Source organism: Ictalurus furcatus, chromosome 6, assembly GCF_023375685.1.
Source record: "Ictalurus furcatus strain D&B chromosome 6, Billie_1.0, whole genome shotgun sequence".
Lineage (NCBI taxonomy): Eukaryota > Metazoa > Chordata > Actinopteri > Siluriformes > Ictaluridae > Ictalurus > Ictalurus furcatus.
In genome coordinates this window covers 10,312,465-10,331,857 of record NC_071260.1, presented here as the reverse complement: position 1 = coordinate 10,331,857, position 19,393 = coordinate 10,312,465, and the positions used below count along the sequence as shown (strand labels likewise).

Genomic DNA, 19,393 nt, shown 5'->3' with positions numbered 1-19,393 from the left:
CAGGAAGGAAGAAAGAAAGCGTGCCGTTTCGAGCGTTAGGGTAGCGTCCTCCGGCTGAACCTGCGTCCGTGACCGGCTGCGAGAACGTGTCCGTGTCTGTGTGTGCGCGTGTGGCTTGACTTCTCGAGCGTTCACGTCTGCTAATGCGCCTGGAATCGATCTCTGGAGAGCCGAGCCGAACGGAACGGCGACGGGGTCGGCCGCCGCGCGTGTATATTGATTCTGTCAGCCCGGACAAATACGCTGTTAACGCGACTTGCCGTCTCGACACGCCGAGACGGACGTCGGCCCGTTATCGTGCCGCTAACTACACTCGTCACGCTCTGGTTCTGCGCCAGCGCTATTACCAGCCGTCAATTTAGGCACCCGCACCAAAGTGAAATATGGAACTGAGGACAGAAGGGAATAGATTTTAAACACAGGGTGGACAGGAGGACATTCTGATAGATACATATACATATATATATAATAAAATAAATAAATAAATAAGTATTGAACAGACTTCGAATTCAACAGCAAAACGTATACACCAACATTTTTCTACGGTTTTTTTTTTTCCCCGTTTACGTTACATAAAAACGTGGAAGTGGAAAGGCGTCGCTGTGCGCAACACATTAGCGCGATCCCTAATGAGCTTTTCAGCGCTCGCTCGTCTTTCACGCGCGTTTACGGACGTAAGCCCCATCCGAGCTGTCGGACGATCATTATTTCACAGCCAATTACGGTTTCGCATGATTGGCAGGAGCCGCTATTGGAACGGATCACCCACTGCAGATACTTTCTCTGTGGGCCAGAATACAAGGAGGGAAAGGGATAAATAAATAAATAAATAAACAAACAAACAAACAAACAGCGAACGAAAGGTGGATTAGTTCTCCAAGTGCAACAGAAACGTAGCTGAGGAACATATGAGGGAGTTGAAGGTGAAGACGAAAACGGCATCTATTACAGAGTACGGATTAGAAAACGATGATTAAGAGACCAGATTTGGTGAGATTTCTCAAAGCCACGGCTGGAAAGGAAAGGAAAGGAAATCATCACTTGGAAGTCATTCTGAAGATGCCACTCGCTGCCACCTTCTGTGAGCAAGCGCTGCCATCTGTCTCCCGATTTACAGCGGGCCGAGCGTATAAATAACGCTTTCGGCCCAGAGCGCGGCTCGAGAATCGAAGGACGAAATCAACAGAGAGACTCATTTTATTTGGACAAGGTTAACGAATCGGTCGTAGATATAACCTTCACACAAAAGTGCCCTCTTTAATTCTTTTATTACCTGCACACACACACACACACAGAGGAATTGAAATGATCCTCATCTTAAAACTCAAGGACGATTATCGATAGTAAGACACACAAGCAGGTAACAGCCTTAAACCAACTTCCTGCTCTATTTAAGATCCGTTACCTCGACTCGCTCTTCAACAAAGCAGCAAAACCAAATGAACGGACCAAAAAAAAAAAAAAATATATAAGATCACCCAATAAAAAAAAGCAGCACAGATTCACTGGTCACACCAGGAGTTCCTGTGTCCCAAAACCTCACCGGTGTGGACAGAAACCGGAGTGTGGACCCACACCCTGCTACGAAGACCAACCGACCCGGCACGCTCGCGCATAAACACGCCGTCGGTAATTTTTGACAGACGAAACGAAACAAAACGTACGGCGCAGGGGGGCACATATTTATAGAAGAATGATCGGCAACGTTTAAAAAAAAAAAAAAAAAAGAATCAAATAATTCAACAAGCTGGGAGAAAATGAAGTGCCATATAGATAGAGAAAATAATAAGAGACGACATGAGAGTACAAAAAAAAAGGCACAATTTATTCGATTGAAAGCGTAAAAAAACCCAGACGTTCCCTCGGAAACGTGACGGGACGGCGCGTGTTTCGTTCGCTAAAGGCACGAGCAGATTTAACGGTCACAAACATCGCGTTCTGTGGCAAAATAGACAAGCGAAGAAGTTTGTTTTCACTTCGCCCGGCATACCTGTGATCTCCGGCGTCCACGCGCATACACACACTCGTACGCACGCACGCACACACACACTCACCTGCCACATCGTAGCCTCCATTATTTCCATTGGTCAGAGGTTTAGTTTCCATAGTACCAGAGGCTGCATTGGCTGTGCCGGCTGCTGCGTCGAGCGAGCTCCCAAAAGCAGCCCCCCTTCGCCCACTCGGTCTCTCTCTTCTACTCGCTCTTTCTCTGTCTCTTTCACTCTCTGCGGCGCTAGCTCCGTCTGTGCCTAAGTGCAGGAGCCCATGGTTGAGCCTCTCGCCCCGGAGCCTCGGAGACAGCGGCAAATCAACGGCCGGATGGCGTGATGTCAGCGACGCGCTCAGCCAGTCAGAGCGCGCGGCTCGGCTCGCAGGCACGTCACTGGCTAAATTGAGCTCTTCATTAGCGATACAGCCGCAGCCTCGGGGCGTCGGGAGGAGCAGTGGGTGGTTTACCTTCCCACCCCCCCCCACCCCTTGCAAAAAAAAAGGGGGGAGAAAAAAAAAAAAAAAACACCACAAAAAAAAACAAAAAAACCAACAAAACCACCATATCCTGACTTGGTGTGTGTGTGTGTGTCAGAAAACAGTGCACCTCAGCAGAGGTTGGGTCATACACGACCCATCACAGGGGCGGGGGGGGTGGGGGGGTGTGGGGGGAGAGGGAGGAAAAAAAAGAAAACAATAAAAATTCACGTGAATCTCTGTGTTCAGGAACCTGAGACACAGAGCGGCCCCATTCAGAGCTGGGATTAAAGGGTTTCATAAAAATAAATAAATAAAATAATGATTAAAAAAAAACAAAAAAAAAAAACTGAATCATTCAAAAATACTGAATGATGATCCTTTTCTGCAAAATAAATAAATAAATCAAATAAATAAATAAATAAATCAAATAAAGTGCATTCTTGCCACACATGGAAAGCTACACCAACCATTCAGAAATAAATTCTAGGTGTTTTTTTTTTTCTTTTTTTCTTTTTGCAATGTATGTAGCACTAAAAACGGCACGATCCTGATGCAACTGTCTCTCGCGCGTTTCTCCACAGACTGGAACCGGAGAGCAAAATACAGCTCGCACCTTCTCCCTCACTGACTGAAGCTATGTCGACTGTAAACGAGCGTAACCCGCGTGCAGCCTTGCTACCTGCTTCACGCGCGTTGTGTTTTCGACGTGCGGGGGTCAAGAGGGCAGGACGGCAATTCCTAAGACGATTGCGAGAGGTGCGGGGGCAAAAGAACGAGCTCCCTGCACTTCCGCTGATGACATCCGTCCGCAATAAAAACCCCTCGGAGTCCTGCTGTGGAGGCACTCGGGGGAGAGAGAGAGAGAGAGAGAGAGAGAGAGAGCGGCGGAGTGTTCGTTAAATTTGTTTACATTATTCTGCGACGGCACCAGAAACCCGCGGATGCACAAAAGATTACGTCTAGCAATGAGAGACACACTGGTAATGAGATGATGATGAGAAAGTTCTGGGACTTGATTGAATGACAGGAAAACACGACAGGGAGAGAACGTAGTTGTTCTGCCCCCTCCCCCCCCCCCGTGTCATTTTATTGTCGAATTAGTCCTGGCAGGACCCGAGCCTTTGATTAAATCCCGAGCTCATGTGACGAGCACCTGAAGATGCTCGAGAAAGCCAACGCTTGGAATTACCAGACGATGTCGCTCAGCTAACCAGGACCGGAAAGCAAAAAAAGAAAAAAAAAGCAAAAAAAAAAGACCGCATTCCTAATTGTTGAGGCAAAATGACGCAGGATGGCCCGGTGAGGATTATTACTCGAGTTCAGGTGGAGAGAGAGCGAGAGAGAGCGAGAGAGAGAGTAGACTGACAGGCGCACACAGAGGCATGAAGGATACACGAGTGGGCAGGAGGCGTCAACGCATCAGGGCGCCGCCAACAACTGTGGCATAACCTCCATTGGGGAAAAAAAAAAAAAAAAAAAGAGAGAAAAAGAAACAAAAGCACGCATCATGGAGTCTGAAGAGTGACGGTCGCACCATTTGTCGGCATGGTTTCAGGCTTACGTTAGGTTACATGCAAATGGATGGTTTAAAAAGGAAACGAGAAGCGCTTAAAATACTCGACCAATTAAAGACACGTAGGCAACGAACACAGATGGGCATTTTTTTTGTTTTTTAATGCCGCGATTTCGTCACACCCGTAAAGACAGCGCACTCTACTGAAGAACTGCACACTCTGATCGTCCTTAATTACCTCAAGTCTGAAGACCTTCCCCTTAGCGCTCGGTTCTGCTCTGAAGTCCGATCTGTGTACCGAATGACATCACTGTCGATCATCAGTAAAGGAATGGAGCAGAATATGGACACATCGTGGAAGCGATGTAGCGTTGATCATAATATATATATATATCATTCTCAGCATCCTCACCAAGATGACAGGAAAAGTCTTTCCTTTCTCATCAGGTAAAGCATCTTCGAGTACAGAACCGGTTTAGTCAGCTATTTCAAGAATGAAGATATGAAGATGAGGAGAACGGAAGACGAAGAGAACCTGCTAGAACCACAAGTCAGGACTGTACGTCACTGGACGATTCCACGTTTAGCACACGAGCCTAAACACGGTCCGCTCCGAAAGTATCGATACAGCCAGGCCAATTCTAACGTGTTTTCGCAATACGTTAAAAAACATATATGCGTTTGAGATCAAAACATGAACGTGGAATCGGCAAGAAATACGCAGATGAGCCGCAAGAAGGTCTGGAACTTTTCTGGCACCAAAGCGACGGAAGGACCAAAGCACGGAGAAAGAAAGGATCTGCTCATGATCCGGTACATACGAGCCTGGTGGAGGTAGTGTTGTGGCTTGGGCTCGCTCATCTTTATGGATGACGGAACTCATGACGGTAGCAGCTGAACGAATTCAGAAGTTTACAGAAACACTGTCCGCCGATTTACAGAGAAACGGATCCGGTCTAATTGGGAAGGACTTCATCGTGCAGCAAAACACAACGCCGACTCAACAAAGGACTTCACCGGGGGAGAAAAAGTGGAAGGTTTTAATCTGGCCGAGTCAATCGCCAGACCTTAACCCGATCGAGCAGCATTTCACCTTCTGAAGAGGAGACTGGAGGAAGAAACCCCCTGAAACAAGCAACAAGCTGAAACAGGCTGTGGTTCAAGCCTGGAAAAGCAACACAAAAGCAGAATGCAACAGTTTGGTGGTGTCAGTGAGTCACCCGCTTGACAGTGAGGGATATGCAAACCCAACATTAAGTGTTATTCCCTCTAGTTTACTTTAAACCAATCAGTTCCTAAAAATTGGGTGGTCTGACACTTCGAAGTTGTTTAGCGAGATTTAAACACAAGGAAATAAAGGCTGAAATCCTAAACTCTCGGCTCATGTCCATCTTTTGATCTCAAACCCAAATGTCTATGGTGCACAACAGGAAAGAAAAAAAAGAATTGGCCTTGCTGTTCCGATACTTTTGAAGGGGACTGTAGATCCAGTCATCTACAAACAAACAAACAAACAAACACAGTTGTCGTTTAAATGAAGCAGAATGCGCCGAATGTTTAAAAATCCAGGCCTGCGTGTGCACGTTACACAAAATAATAGCTGACTCGACACCAACGAGTGTCGTTAACGTGTTACTACCTTCTAGTTACTAATCCGCATGCCGGAAATACGCCTCAAATATACTTCGATCGGATAGGAGGCTACTGAAGGAAAACCATTTTAGACATGCGACCTTGCTGTGACCTTGACGCTGTTTGGATCACTTCCAAAATCTAATCAGACCATCTGCTGCCTACAGTAATAACATTCGAGTCCAGCAGACCTTCAACCGCTCCTTCTTGAGATCTCGTACGGATGAACGACCCGAACAACACGACGCCTCGTCCGGTCGGTGGTGAAGTCGTAACACGCCCTGCGAGGTGCGCAAACCATCGTTCGAATCAAGCGTCTCAAAGCTCTGAAGTGCTGCCCAGGCTCGTGCTTTGCTTTAAATCTACTCGGCCTGGCTACAAAGTAGAAGCTGATAACGTTCACGCGATAACGTTATGGCCGTAAGCTACGCGAGCGTATCGAGACGGAGACGGAAAGAGAAAAACACCGGAGGGGTACGTGAAATTCCTCAACTCCTTATCGTCTTCTAAAAAAGCTTCGGATCTAGGACATTGCGTTTGGACAAGGGAACCTTTTGTGTCTTTCTCTCCTCACGACACTAGGAAGATATATAACTGGAGTCTGGCTGGCGTCTCTGGATAGGTTTGACTGTGAGGTGACTGCGTGAAGTAAGCATGAGAGTGATATAACGGTTCTTTGCTGTGGGCTATATTTAGGTCGATCCTGTTTCTGAAAATATCGTCTGTTATTAGTGCATGCTGGATCGCACCGCAGGGGTGTAACGATCTGACGATTTGGATCAAAAGCACTGATTTTAAAAAGGGCGACGATTCAAAACGCATGCGAGAATTATACGTCGATTATCATCAAATAAGGACGGACAACTGGGATGTGAAAAGTAATTCTTATTTTTACGCACAGTGTAAATAATATAAGGCGCTAGCGAGGTACCTACCCAAAAAAGAAAAAAGAAAAAGGTCTTTTTCCGTAAAATCAACGGTAGGCCGACCCCAGATTCTGAGCAAAGCTGGTCGAACACATTATATGCCCAAAAGTTTGTGGACACCTGACCATCACATCCACATGCAGTTCTGCCCCAAATGTAGAAGCGCGCAATCGTATAGAACAGTGGTTTTCAAAGTGGGGGCTCCCCAGCAGGGGGCGCCGGGGGGGGGGGCCTCAACAATTTGGTGTGCCCATCCCTCCCACTAGAATGTTTTCTCTTTCTCACTCTCAGGCAACCACACACACACACACACACACAATCAATTCCTAATGTGATGCAAGATGTAATTATTAATAAAAATAAAAAATTTAAAAAAGGGGGATATTTTCAGAAGTCTGTATTTTTTGTGTGTTTTAAAGACATCTTGCAAAAGGGGGGCCTCGGTCAAATGTTAATGCCATTTGGGGGGCCTTGCCCTGGAAAAGTCTGGGAACCCCTGGTATAGAACGTCCTTGTATGCAGTAACTTTACAGTTTCCCTTCACTGGAACCAAGAGACCCAAACCCAGACCCAATCCGGCACGACAAAGCGAGCTCCATGAAGACACGCTGTGTTAAGGTTGGAAGAACTCCAGTGTCCTGCACGCCGCTCTGACTTCAACACCTTTGAGATGAACTGGAAACACCGACCGCACCCCCAGACCAAAAAACACATGGGTGTGATGGTCAGATGCCTACAAACGTTTGGCCACGTAGAGTATACATCAGCGCTTACTAAATCTTAACGTATCAGATGCAGTGGTATCGTCCAATAGCTTGAATAGTTGTCTTGTGACTTGAAAATTGTACAGCATCATGCTGAAGGCTGAGGTCTACAACCCTAATAGAGTATTTGGTTGGTTTCTGAAGCATGTGTTGTAGTTAAAGCGTTGTGAAGCACATTACAAAAATAAATAAAAATAATAATAATAATACGAGTTGGCGATCCAACCCGGCTGCACTGTCTTCAACGGTGTTCATGACTTCATACGGAAAATACGTAAAGAATAACCGAATCAGGATTTCCGTGTTCAAATTTGAAAAATATTTCAATATTTACACGCCTTCACGTTTATACTGCTAGACACAGACGCGGACGATAGCTCTCCTCTCAAACGGCGAAAAGAGATTTCACTTTCCGCACGAGTGCCGTCGTTCACATACTTGCTAGCGTATCTTACATACATACGGAGGATCGAAAGCAGCGTCCGCTAGATGGCGTGCCGGAGCCGCGACATCTCCGTCCAACCGTGACGCTTAGCGATCTCACGCGCACGGACGTTCAACACGCCGACGAGCTCGGTTTCCGTTTCAAACTTTCAGCAGTCGTCGTGACTGTCGTCATGATCCGAGTCTCAGTTCGAAAACCCAGAAGAGTAGTACTCAGAAACAGGCCTTACGGTGGGCTTAAAGAGGTTTTCAAAATCCAAAACACAAATAGGAAAACCGTTTGTGTCAGTACTCTAACACTCCAGAGTAGTAACGCAGGTACGCGCTTGTATCTGTTGAGTCGTGGACACAGTGGCGCGTGGTGCTACACTACCTCCGCTGTTTACACTGGTATTGCACCGGACGGTTCTTTTTTTTCTCTTCTTTTTCCAAGTTCATCACGAGATAGCTGGTAAACATCGCCACCTAGTGAACGGACGTTCTGACTGACGCGCAGAAATGCGACTTTCAACAGGATCGGTCACGCGGTGAGCTAAATTGTCCTTTTAAAAAGTCTAGATACGGCTTACGTTCATTCCTTATCTACTCATTTGATCTGTACGTTCAGTTTTTGTGCAAAGTGCACTTCACTTTTAACAAGGTTACAACAGACCCAGTTCATCTCAGTTACGCAACGCCTTACTTAACAACTTTCATACGCCAAAAAGGACAAATGAAGGTCGCCGCGGTCTCTTGTACTAGTCAGTGGCACAGGACCTCGTTAGCTCATAAAAAGGGGGGTGGGAAAGTGAAGGGGGAAAGGCTCACAGGAGCAGGTGGAGCAGATTAAGGCCCTGCCGCTCGCCTAATAAAACCAACATGACCTGTTAACCCGCTGCCAAGACAGAGGACGATAGTTTTTCAATATCAAATCAGCGGCTAAACGCCCCGAGAGCTGCGCCGACCCAATTCCGTCCCAGCGACGTGGCAGATGTAGCGGTAGCAACGCCATCATCTTCTTTGTCTTCTGCCCCCAAGATGGTTTCCCTAGAAATGCGTGCGAGAGGATAAGTAGCGCGGTCCCCGTGCTTGACGGGAGCTTCGTTCTGAAAAACCGTCAGCCACTTTCTCCGCGAAGCCGCAACAAAGGAAATGAATGAGGTCCCGTCACTCACTTCGCTCCGACACTAAAGCTGCAGATTGGAGGGGAGGAGGGGTGAGAAAAACAAAAATCATCCGTCAAATAATTATAGCTTGTCCTGCGGATTTCACAGTACAGTTGTCTTTTTCTTTAGCATCGAGAGAAAGAAGGGGGAGAAGAAGAAGAAGGGAAAGGAAAAAAGCGCCCTCGCCCAGCATTCAGTCAGGAAACACCTGGCACAAAGCTTGTGAGACAACACTTCCAAAGTACTCGACCGATTCATTTACATAATAAAGAAAGCGTAATGCCAGTGCTTACTAATTAAGCCTCGCAACGCAATTTTTCTTCGAGAAAGCCAAAAAAAAAAAAAAAAAAAAAAAAAAAATTGAAATAAGGGAAGTGGGGTGGGGTGAAGACGGCGGAGGATGGAAGTGACAAATGCGTTTATTTACATTTTTCCCCAAGGACGTGCCGATTCCTACACAGGCTGGGAAAGAAAAATCCTAATGAGGTCCCTCGGGGGTTGGGGGGGGGTGGTGGTGGAGGAGAAGGGGGGGGGAGCCTTCTTCACTGTGCGGTGAGGAACGTGACAGAGCTCCTGTGGACACTGTTCCATCCTCATTAGAGCAGGGGAAGGATGCTGTTCTGCGGAGCCGGAACTGGTTCAAGATGTCACCGTGCAGCAAAACTCTTCATTGTGTGACACTCCTGCGGTGGTGAAGGACAGGCGGGAATACGAGAGAAGGAAAAACGAAAATCGCTGGAAACTGGTTAATGCATACTGCTGGTCGGGTTCCCCCAAACCACTACCAAACCCCCCCCCCCCAACTTTCGCAACATGAGCTTGTTCAACAGAAGCGTCTTGCGATAAATATGTGACTATAAACTACAGCGGATCCAAGAAGAACGATCTATAACCTTTTATCCGATATTAAATGGGAAATTTTTCACCTGTAAGGAAAGATGTACGCAAGTAAATACGTAATAAACACAAAATCCCAAAAAACGAACTGAAGTTTAACGCTCGTCGGGTCTCGACTACTCGGACGACCTGTATAATATAAATAGACGACTCTGTTCGGCCAGGCCTTTCTGACAACTGCACGTCGTGTCAGAGCAGTTGTTCGACGGCGTGTCGTTCCTGACAATAATCACCTCGTTTTTCTTTTTGTTTCTCATAATCACAGCGCGTTGAAAACAGAAGGCGCGAATTAGAGTGAGCGAGGAAAGCCTGATTGTCCGAATCGATCCGGAGCCGCTCGATCGAAGAAAGGACGTGACATTTCCCAGATCGGGCGCCCGCTCGTCTACAGAGCTGCGGAAATCCCTCCGACTTAACGCGGCGAGCCTTTCTAACGGGTCGCTTTGCTGCCTCGTGGACACCGCGGTGGACGCTGGAGGCCTGAGAGCGCCTCTGTTCTGAGCTTATTATGTGCTTCGGAGCTGTGCGACGGCGGCTTTCATCGAGCTCCCACCTGGATCGGAAATACGATGAAACGGTGCGGCTCCAGGTCCCCTGCGTCCACAAACAAATGAGGAGTTGGCTCAGGGTTCATCTCGAGGAATTCAAAGCAACATTAAGATTGATACTTTGGGCTATAGTCTAATACCTGCTTCTGACTGTGTGTAAAATACCCCCCCCCCCACACACACACACACACACTCCCCCAAGGGACTGACCTTTCCTTGGTAGGATATGAAAAGCTCAGTGTTTCCACTTATGGAGGGAAAGGGCAAAAGTGCTTGAAGTGTGTTATTGAACCACGCTCTCTTTTACCTCGGTATGTAAATCTGTGCGCGCGCCCACAAGTTTTAGGGAAAGATCGCTGCAATCGCTTTACAGAGATCTCTCCCAATAAAAGAGGGGTTCGAGATTCATCGGCTGCAAACCGATATCGGAAATTCTGCGAGCGGGGCGCGATCTCCGCCACACGCCGCGTAACGCATGCGGACGAGGCGCGGGAGCTCTTAACGCATGGAGGGTGGGAAACGGACCGGAGGATCTTGCCGGTGCTTATTCTAATTAGGTCAACTCTCGTCCTAGCTGTCGACCTCTACCTCGAATTTGACAGAAGCTGGCAGACCCCCTACACTCCGCAGGCTGCGCTGAGACATCACACCAGCGAGCAAATCCTGAACGCAAGCAAGGATTCGGATTAGCTCACCAGGGGTCTCTGCTTGTGCTGCTAAACTCGCGCTCTCTCTCTCTCACACACACACACATGCAATTTCACAGAAGTGAATTTCACTTGCGGTTAGAAGTTGCACAACCTCAGAGGCGAACCACGGTGCTTGGAGGAAATCTGATCGACACCGTGACCCGTTCGTTCAGGTAACGGATGGCGCGAGTGTTCGGGAGACGCAGAAGATGGATGGGGCTGAGGCGGTAATGCTTTTAAACCTGCGGGATGGGCAGAAAGACCAGTCGTGGATGGATAAAGGAAGAGCTGGACAAATCTCAGGTGTCAGATATTTCATAGAGACGGCAGAGAAGCCGCTCTAATGGATGAAGCATGAGAAAGGTGTTCGGAGGAGACGAGGAGGAAGATGAATCCTTCGGTTCATGGAGAGCGGTCATTATGCGTGGGGGGGGGGTTAACAGGGTTCGGTTAAGACACAATGACAAAATGCTTGAATCGAAGCCTATTTACATCAGTTATTTTTTAGCACTGTAAACCTTCACAATGCGTGTTGCCAGAAGCGTTTTTTTTTTAAAAAAAACTGCGTCGATAAGCAGCGGTGACTATAATTTCCTCTCTTTTCTCCACCGAATTCTTTACACTGAAGACAGCGACACTTGTTCGTGCAGGAGAACCTGTACAGTGCCTCCGTAACAAATCGGCGCTACGATTTAATGAAGGAGAGACAGCGTGAACAAAGGGAGATAGATGAAGTGCAGATCCATGATTGAACACCAATGAAGTAACCTTCAGGGGCACCATCATGTCATTACGAAAGGCCTACGATGAAGCGGTGTCCAGCCGTGCTCCGCCGCTCGCACGGAAACGACGCGACTCATTTGGCCAGAACCGCCTCGGCGCCGCACCAGCGCAGGCCTAAAACGAACCGAAACGAATGTGGAAACAGGTGGCGAGGTGTTTTAACGTAAGGCCTCCCGGGGCTTCTTACTCTCAGGTGAGAGACTCCTAGGGGGTGACGTACACCCACCCTTCACCGGAGCTCATACATCACACCTCAGTGCTATTAATATTCCCCATGACAGATACAGGCCAGAAGAAAAGCAAAGTCTGCAGAACAATATCGTGCACCAGATCAGCTAGGACGCGGCCGTAATGCAACAAAACTGACAGGAGATCTTGGGATTTGTTTTCCGATGGGTCGACACAACGGGGTGGTTTAAAGGAGTCGTCTTTCTCTTCCTAAGTACACGAATGACGTTTTTTCTACACGCATGCAAAACGGCGGACTTTGCGACATTTCACGAGTCGTTTAATCTCGCGTCGTTTGTCACGGTGCGACGCTCCCGGGGCGACACCGGGTGTTGGTGGAGCGTGCCGGAAATGAGCTTAAAGTCCTTGAGTAGATGGATGTTGTGAAGTATTAGTGTTTATTTCCTTGGTGCGAGAGGCAAAACGGCAGTAACGGAGCGGTTTGAGTACGCCAACTGCTCTCATCATTAAGGAGACTTGACAGTAATAGCAGCTCGGCTCTCAAGTAGGCCTAATCCTGAACAAGTGGCGGTGAAAACTGCACTTTTTACATCTTCGCCCAGACCGCTTGCAAAGACATTCCCCTATCAATCAGACATTAACGTCCCCACGATAGACCAAAATAACCATCATCGCTAACTGAACGAGGGGACGTTTAAACATAAGCACTATATTTACTCCGTCATCAAAATCACCTGCCGCACATCGACACGGGACGAGAAGAACAGACAGCCCCGCTTACAGCCTTTACGATTCAACCCGTTTCAATCGGCATCCTCAGTTAACTCAACGAAATCGGCCGGCGTATCCGTGACGTCGCGTCATTTTAACGGCGTCGGGTTAAATCTGCCGCTGTCGGCGTCGGGCCGCCTCGGGATTTGGCGTCTTGTGCGTTTTGAGATTGTCGTAAAGAGTGGTTATCGTAACCTTTCCGTCAGCTCCACCTAGTCTGGTCACTCGCCTCTGACCTCGCTCATCAACAAGGCATTTCCACTCGCAGAACAGTCACACTTGCTGCTCGTTGTTTTTGTGGGTTTTTTTTGCTTAGTTTGTTTCTTTTTCACACCGCTGTATGTAAACGCTAGAGAAAATCCCCCGTTTCAATAAGCAGTTTCTGTAATACCCGAACCAGCTCGACTGGCACCAGTGTCGTCACTGAGATCGCAAAGATTCAAACAATTAAAAGTATTTTGGTTTATAATGTGAAAATGTCTAAAAAAAAAAAAAAAAAAAAAAAAAAAAAAAAAAAAAATTAGACATGATCCCTTTTCATGAAGCCCCGTTTTTTAAACACCTTTACACTTGGGCCTGTATTTACGGTATTGTTGGGCTTAGTGGTTAGCACGTTTGCCTCACACGTCCGGGGTTGGAGGCTCAAATCCAGCCCTGTGTGTGTGGAGCTTGCCTGTTCTCCCCGTGCCTTGGGGGTTACCTCCCCAGGTACTCTGGTTTCCTCCCCCAGTCCCAAGTGTTGTAGGTTGATTGGCGTTCCCAAATTGTCCGTAGTGTGTGAATATGTGTGCGATTGTGCCCCGACACGGTTTGGCACTCCGTCCAGGGCGTCCCCTGCCTCGAGCCCCGAGTTCCCTCGGATAGCCTCCAGGCTACCCGTGACCCTATGTAGGATAAGCGGTACAGAAAAATGATGGCTGGATGGATACAACAGCTGTTTTCACACACACGTCATGTCCTTAACCTATAGCGCTGGACTCGTGCATGTGATGTATAGAGAACAGCAGGCCTCTCAGAACTCGTCCAATTAAAGTGCCTGACAAGTTCAGCAAACATCTGTGCACCAAAGAGGGAGATAAGTAAATGCGAGTTTAATGGGCGCAGTCATGAAACACAGGATATTCATCATAGCCTGTTTGACTGCAGCTCAGTAGGGACGTTTTCACATACAGCTCTTTTTAAATGAATCACACTCACTCCTGTTAAAATGGACCTGAAGGGGGGAAAAAAGAAAAAAGAAAAAAAAAAAACCTCCGCAAACGTCTTTGGTGCTTTTGGTGTTCACAATTCAAGCGGACTTCTTCACATGATCACATCTTCAGAAGAGATGTGTGACGGCGAATCACGGACAGCGACACTCAAAATGGTGATTTTACATGATGATGCTGTTTGACGGTCGATGAAGAAAAAAAAATTGCTTTGAGGTCAAACACCAGAAGCATCTAGGTTTATACTGAGATATACACACACACACACACACCGGCCGTTTTAATAGGACATGGGTAACATCACCTGGTCTTTCTCTAATCTCCAACCGTACCGCTTTAGTGATACTGTGCACACTGTAGCACCCGACGTGGTCTTCTGCTGTTGTCGCCCATCCACCTCAGGGTTTGGCGTGTCCTGAGATGCTTTTCAGCACTTGTAAAGAGTGGTTATTCCAGCTGCTATGGACTTCCTGTCATTTTTTTTTACCGGGTCTGGCTGTTCTCCTCGGACCCCTCTCATCAGCGAGGCGTTTGGAGCTGCAGAACTGCTGCTCACTGAAACAATCATCAACAACCACGGTACAGTCACTTAGATCTAACAAATTCGAACGGCCATGAATTGAATCTCTTGACCCGTACTGTACCTACGTGCATGATTTTATACTGTACACATCACAGGCTGATCGGATAACTGCAGGTGTTCCTATTAAACTGGCTGCTGAGATGTATAAAATAACTATCGTTCCCATCACTGCCGCATTATTACCGTTATTACTTCTGCCTAATTACTCAAGCACAATAGCGTAATTGCCAGTGCCACAATGTCTCGAACAGCGGCCATGTCCCTAGAGAACACTTCCTTACTTTGTTACGAGACCACATGACCCCCAGCGCAGCCACTCGAGCTTTTTATCCCCCCGCTACGAGACGTGACGTCTACAGGGTGTCCCAAATCTGTCCATACATAAGGGAAATTAACACTTTTTTGCAAAACGTCTTTTTGTTTTCTTTTGACAAAAGACGAACGCAGTGAAATCATTCTCACGGCTGGATCGGGAAGCTGTCGCAAGGTCACGATGGAGTTTAACAGGAAACATGGCGAGCACATCGCACTCGCACACACACGAGACACCGCTGCCAAACCCATTAAGCAATTCAAAAAGACTGGAAGTGACGCGGACCGACCGGGAAGCGGACGTCCACGGACATCCGTTAACGAAGACACGACTGACGCGGTGCTGGTGTGCACAGTCCTCTGTGTATGCAGATATTTTGGGACACCCTGTCGTTTAAGAGGCGTCTGCGTTCATTTGCCGTGTTCACACATTTTTACAAGGGATAAAAGCGAGTAATCATTCACCTTGGGGGCGGTCACTGAAACACTCGCTACGAGACGAAATACGGCAAGTAGCAGCAGTCGAACATCCCCCTCCCACCACACACACACACACACGTGTAGAAAATCATAGATGTGTGTATCCGGACTTGAATAAAATTATGAGTTTGGTTAAAAAAAAAAAAACAAACAAAAAAAAAAGTAAGGGTGTGTCTCAATCAGCTGCTTAGTTCAGTAGTCAGGGCACTGATCAGGAAGTCGGTCATTTTAAGGGTTGTCTCAATCGCAAAATCCTTCCACAGGAACGTTCACTCCTTAAAAAAAAAAATCCCACAATGCACTGCAAAAACCAGGGCTCAACCATGCTCGTGTTCAGACGTCATACGATCTGAAGCATCTCAGCTCGAAACAAAATGGTGGACAAACTCTCAGCCAACTTCGTCTACAAACGTAAGTAGCTTGTTATCGTTGTTGCAGCTCTCAAACTTTTTTTTTTTTTTTACTTTATTTGATGTTCTATAGGTTATACAGAAGTGTTTAATGATTATTAAAAAAAAATAAAACCCCACTAGCTAGCCTACGGAAATGGAGTCATCAGCGTCCCGATGTGTAGTGAGCCAGGGTCCTTAATTAACGCCATCCGAATAGGGCTCGAGTGAAAACGGTCCCTCTTCGCGTACGCTAATTTGTGCTTCGCTATTCCACTGATCGCCACGAACATATGTGACGTCGTCTCGCGACCTGTTGGGCGAGCTTCAAATGTATACTTTCCCCAGGAAAAAAGACTTGAGAACACTGCACGTACAAAACGACCAAGCTTTAAAGAAGGTCCATCACGGTGAATGTGTTTATAAGGGAAATACAAACATTTGAGAAATAAAAGAAGCTAAATGAAATCAAAATTTTCGTTCAAAAAAAAAAACAAAAAAAACCCAAGCATGAGAAGAGTAATAACACAAAGGTCCTTGCTAAAAAATAACAACAAAAAAAAAAACAAATTCTAATGGTTTCCACTACAAATACCAGTACAGACCATCAGCTAATCATTAAAACCGCTATCGGTCCTTAAAGGTGTCCGCTAGACAAAACATACCACCAATAGAAGGCAACAAATTACCAGTAGAGACCCACACGGACCATTAAAACCAGTACAATTCCCATTATAACCATTACAAATTCTGTGAGGGTTTCTATTAGCTTTTTTTATTATTATTATTATTATTTTTTAGCAAGGGCAATTTTGAACTTCTCTCCCTGTCAGAACAGGCAGCTGGTCAGATTATAATACACTTTTAATAATTAAAAGTGACACTAACGTAAATTATTTATTTAAAAAAAAAAAAAAAAATTTTTACTTATTTACCTCACTGGAGTACAAACAGGAGCTCAGACCCGCACTAAACTCCTTATTAAACTATTTAAAAATGTTTTTTATTATTAATACTTTTGTTCTGGTACTAATAAATAAGGAAATTCAAATAAATATTGTTAAGACGATAGAATTTAGAGAATTAAAATTAGCAAGGCGAGCTAGTAAATCTGGTAAACATTAGCAAAAACAGTTCAGGCTTAACCAGCTTAACAAGAGAGAAGTTCCAGAAGTCTGTGTGGTTTAAACACTGAATGAAACACTGTGTGGGTAACGTGTCATGTTTTTAATGACTATTAAAATTATTAATGACCTGAAGGGTTTGCAGCTCTGGCCTGCTACATGAAGCTAGCATCGAGCAAGCAACAGGCTCCATGCTATCAGCCGGTCAGTGGAAATGCAATTGAGTGCTAGTTAGCTAACTAAGCCAAGTTAAGCTAATGTGTTAGACATTCGTTTGAATAGGAAGGAATAAATAAACAAATAAATAAACACTTGTTTAATGTACAGCGCCGTTAAGTCTCGGGTTCATTTCATTCAACACATGAATGCGCCTCTGAGCTAGCGTTAGCTTAGCCGGCGGCTAGGCTAGCCATGCTAACGCTAAGGTCCAGCCCCTGCAGCTGTCTCAGTTCACACACACAAACATCGACGAGAGAAAAATATCCCGAACTCGACCCTTACCTGTTCCGTAAAGGTGAATATATACGTATTATCTTCCGTTTCCCGTCAACGATCTGGATTTATTTTCATTTATTTAGCTTGAATCTGAAACATGAGAAGGATCAATAACATGCCCAAGCCAGAGCAAGCGTCCTCAGGGACCGTTATTCTTTCCGCACCCGTATTCCGACACGTCCCGCCTCCTTTCCTTTGATTTGTTCGTGACAGACCAATTCCTGCTCTACAATTGGTCAGTTCTATCAGCAAGTGCGAGAGGCTAACCAATCCTAATGTCAAAGGCGGGATATGTCCCAATACGGGTGAGGAAAAAGTGACGCGAAGACAGTGTGACAGAAGTTGATTGACAGTTCATCTCGACCAATCACAGCTGTCAGCTCCGTGACGAATGGGCCCATTAATTTTCATTGTGCTTGTCAGGGTGGGGGTTTAAAACAATATAGAAACAACTTAATTTTTTTCATGTATGTATAGTAAAACATTTAGGGATAATTTACACCATTTCTACTAGCATAACAATTATTAAATTATGTTAACCTTTAAGATATTTGTGATAATTCATAATTTGTGATTATTCACATTTTGGGATAATCTACAGCTCTAAGAACTCAGTAAATATTGAATTATGTCATCAATAAATATAAGGTAATTTTGGAAGAAAAATTAACTTAATATTTCATATATATACATATATACATATACATATATATATACATTATATATGTATATATTATATATATATATATATACACACACACATACACGTTGTCTCTTATCTATTTCTTTCATTACTACTTATTTATGTTTTTCTTATTTTGTGTACCTTTGTTCCGATTAACCAAACAAGGGGGTAGGGGGGATCAGCAATAATGAAAATCTTAGTCTATAAGTAGCTACCACATTTTTGTTTAATTAAAAAAAAAAAACAGCTCAGACCCGTCAAAGCATGGACTCCAGAAAACCTCTGAAGGTGTGCTATGGTATCTGGCACTGAGACGTTAGCAGCAGATCCTTTAAGTCCTGTAATTTGCGAAGTGGGGCCTCAGTGGATCGGACTTGTTTGTCCGGCATATCCCACAGATGCTTGATCAGATTGAGATCTGGAGAATTTGGAGGCCAAGTGACCACCTTGAACTCTTTGTCATGTTCCTCAAACCATTTCTAAAGAATTTCTGCAGTGTGGCACGGTGCGTTAACCTGCTGAAAGAGGTCACTACCCTTAGGGAATACCGTTGACACGAAAGGGTGTAGTTGGTCTGCAACAATGTTTAGGTAGGTGGTATGTGTCAAATTAACACCACAACAATACCAGGACACAAGATTTCCCAGCAGAACATTGCCCAGGGCATCACACTGTACACCGTCTTGCCTTCTTCCCATAGTGCATACTGGTGCCATCTCTTCCCCAGGTAAGCAGCGCACATGCACCTGACCGTCTACTGTACATGATGTAAAAGATAACGTGATTCATCACATCCAGACCAGGTCAGTGGTTTTAATGTTATGGCTGACTGGTGTATAATGATAGGCTTATCAGGCCTATATCATAGATGCAGTTTGTAATATGTATTCTTTCATTCCTGATTTTCTAAATCAAAAGTTAGCTTTATCATCATTTAAACCCAAACTTTAAATGAGCACGGTTTAGGTATAATACTTAAGTTCAGCGATAAAATTCAACTTGTAAACTGATGGTAAACTGTGTAATTTTACCATCCAAATAAATAATTCAAAGCTACAAATAAACTAAAATAATCTGGTCATCTTCTCCACCCTTTGATATGCTCTACATTCAGGCTCACATCCTACAGGTACATGAATAGCACATCTCTGATCCCGTGGTACATTGCTCATGTTTATGAAGTGATGTGCGCTTTAGAAGGTAACGATTATAACAACAGATTTTTCTAGATGCCTCTGATCCTCAGACTGTGTAGCGTGCGCTTGTGTTGTTGGTGAGCTTCAGAACATCTACCGGTCTTTGAGGCCGGATTTTGACATGCAGTTAGCACTCAGATCTGCCTTCCTT

The 19,393-nt window shown here is 45.6% G+C and overlaps 1 protein-coding gene across 1 annotated transcript in view; it reads right to left on the bottom strand.

Annotated features, from left to right (window-relative positions):
* LOC128608615 (R3H domain-containing protein 1-like) overlaps window positions 1-17,777 on the bottom strand; it is a 50,656-nt gene extending 32,879 nt beyond the window's left edge. Inside the window, exon 1 of the mRNA XM_053626486.1 lies at window positions 17,368-17,777. The gene's annotated coding sequence lies outside the window, so the exon portion shown is untranslated. The remainder of the gene's footprint in view (window positions 1-17,367) is intronic.
* Between the last annotated feature and the right edge of the window lie 1,616 nt (window positions 17,778-19,393).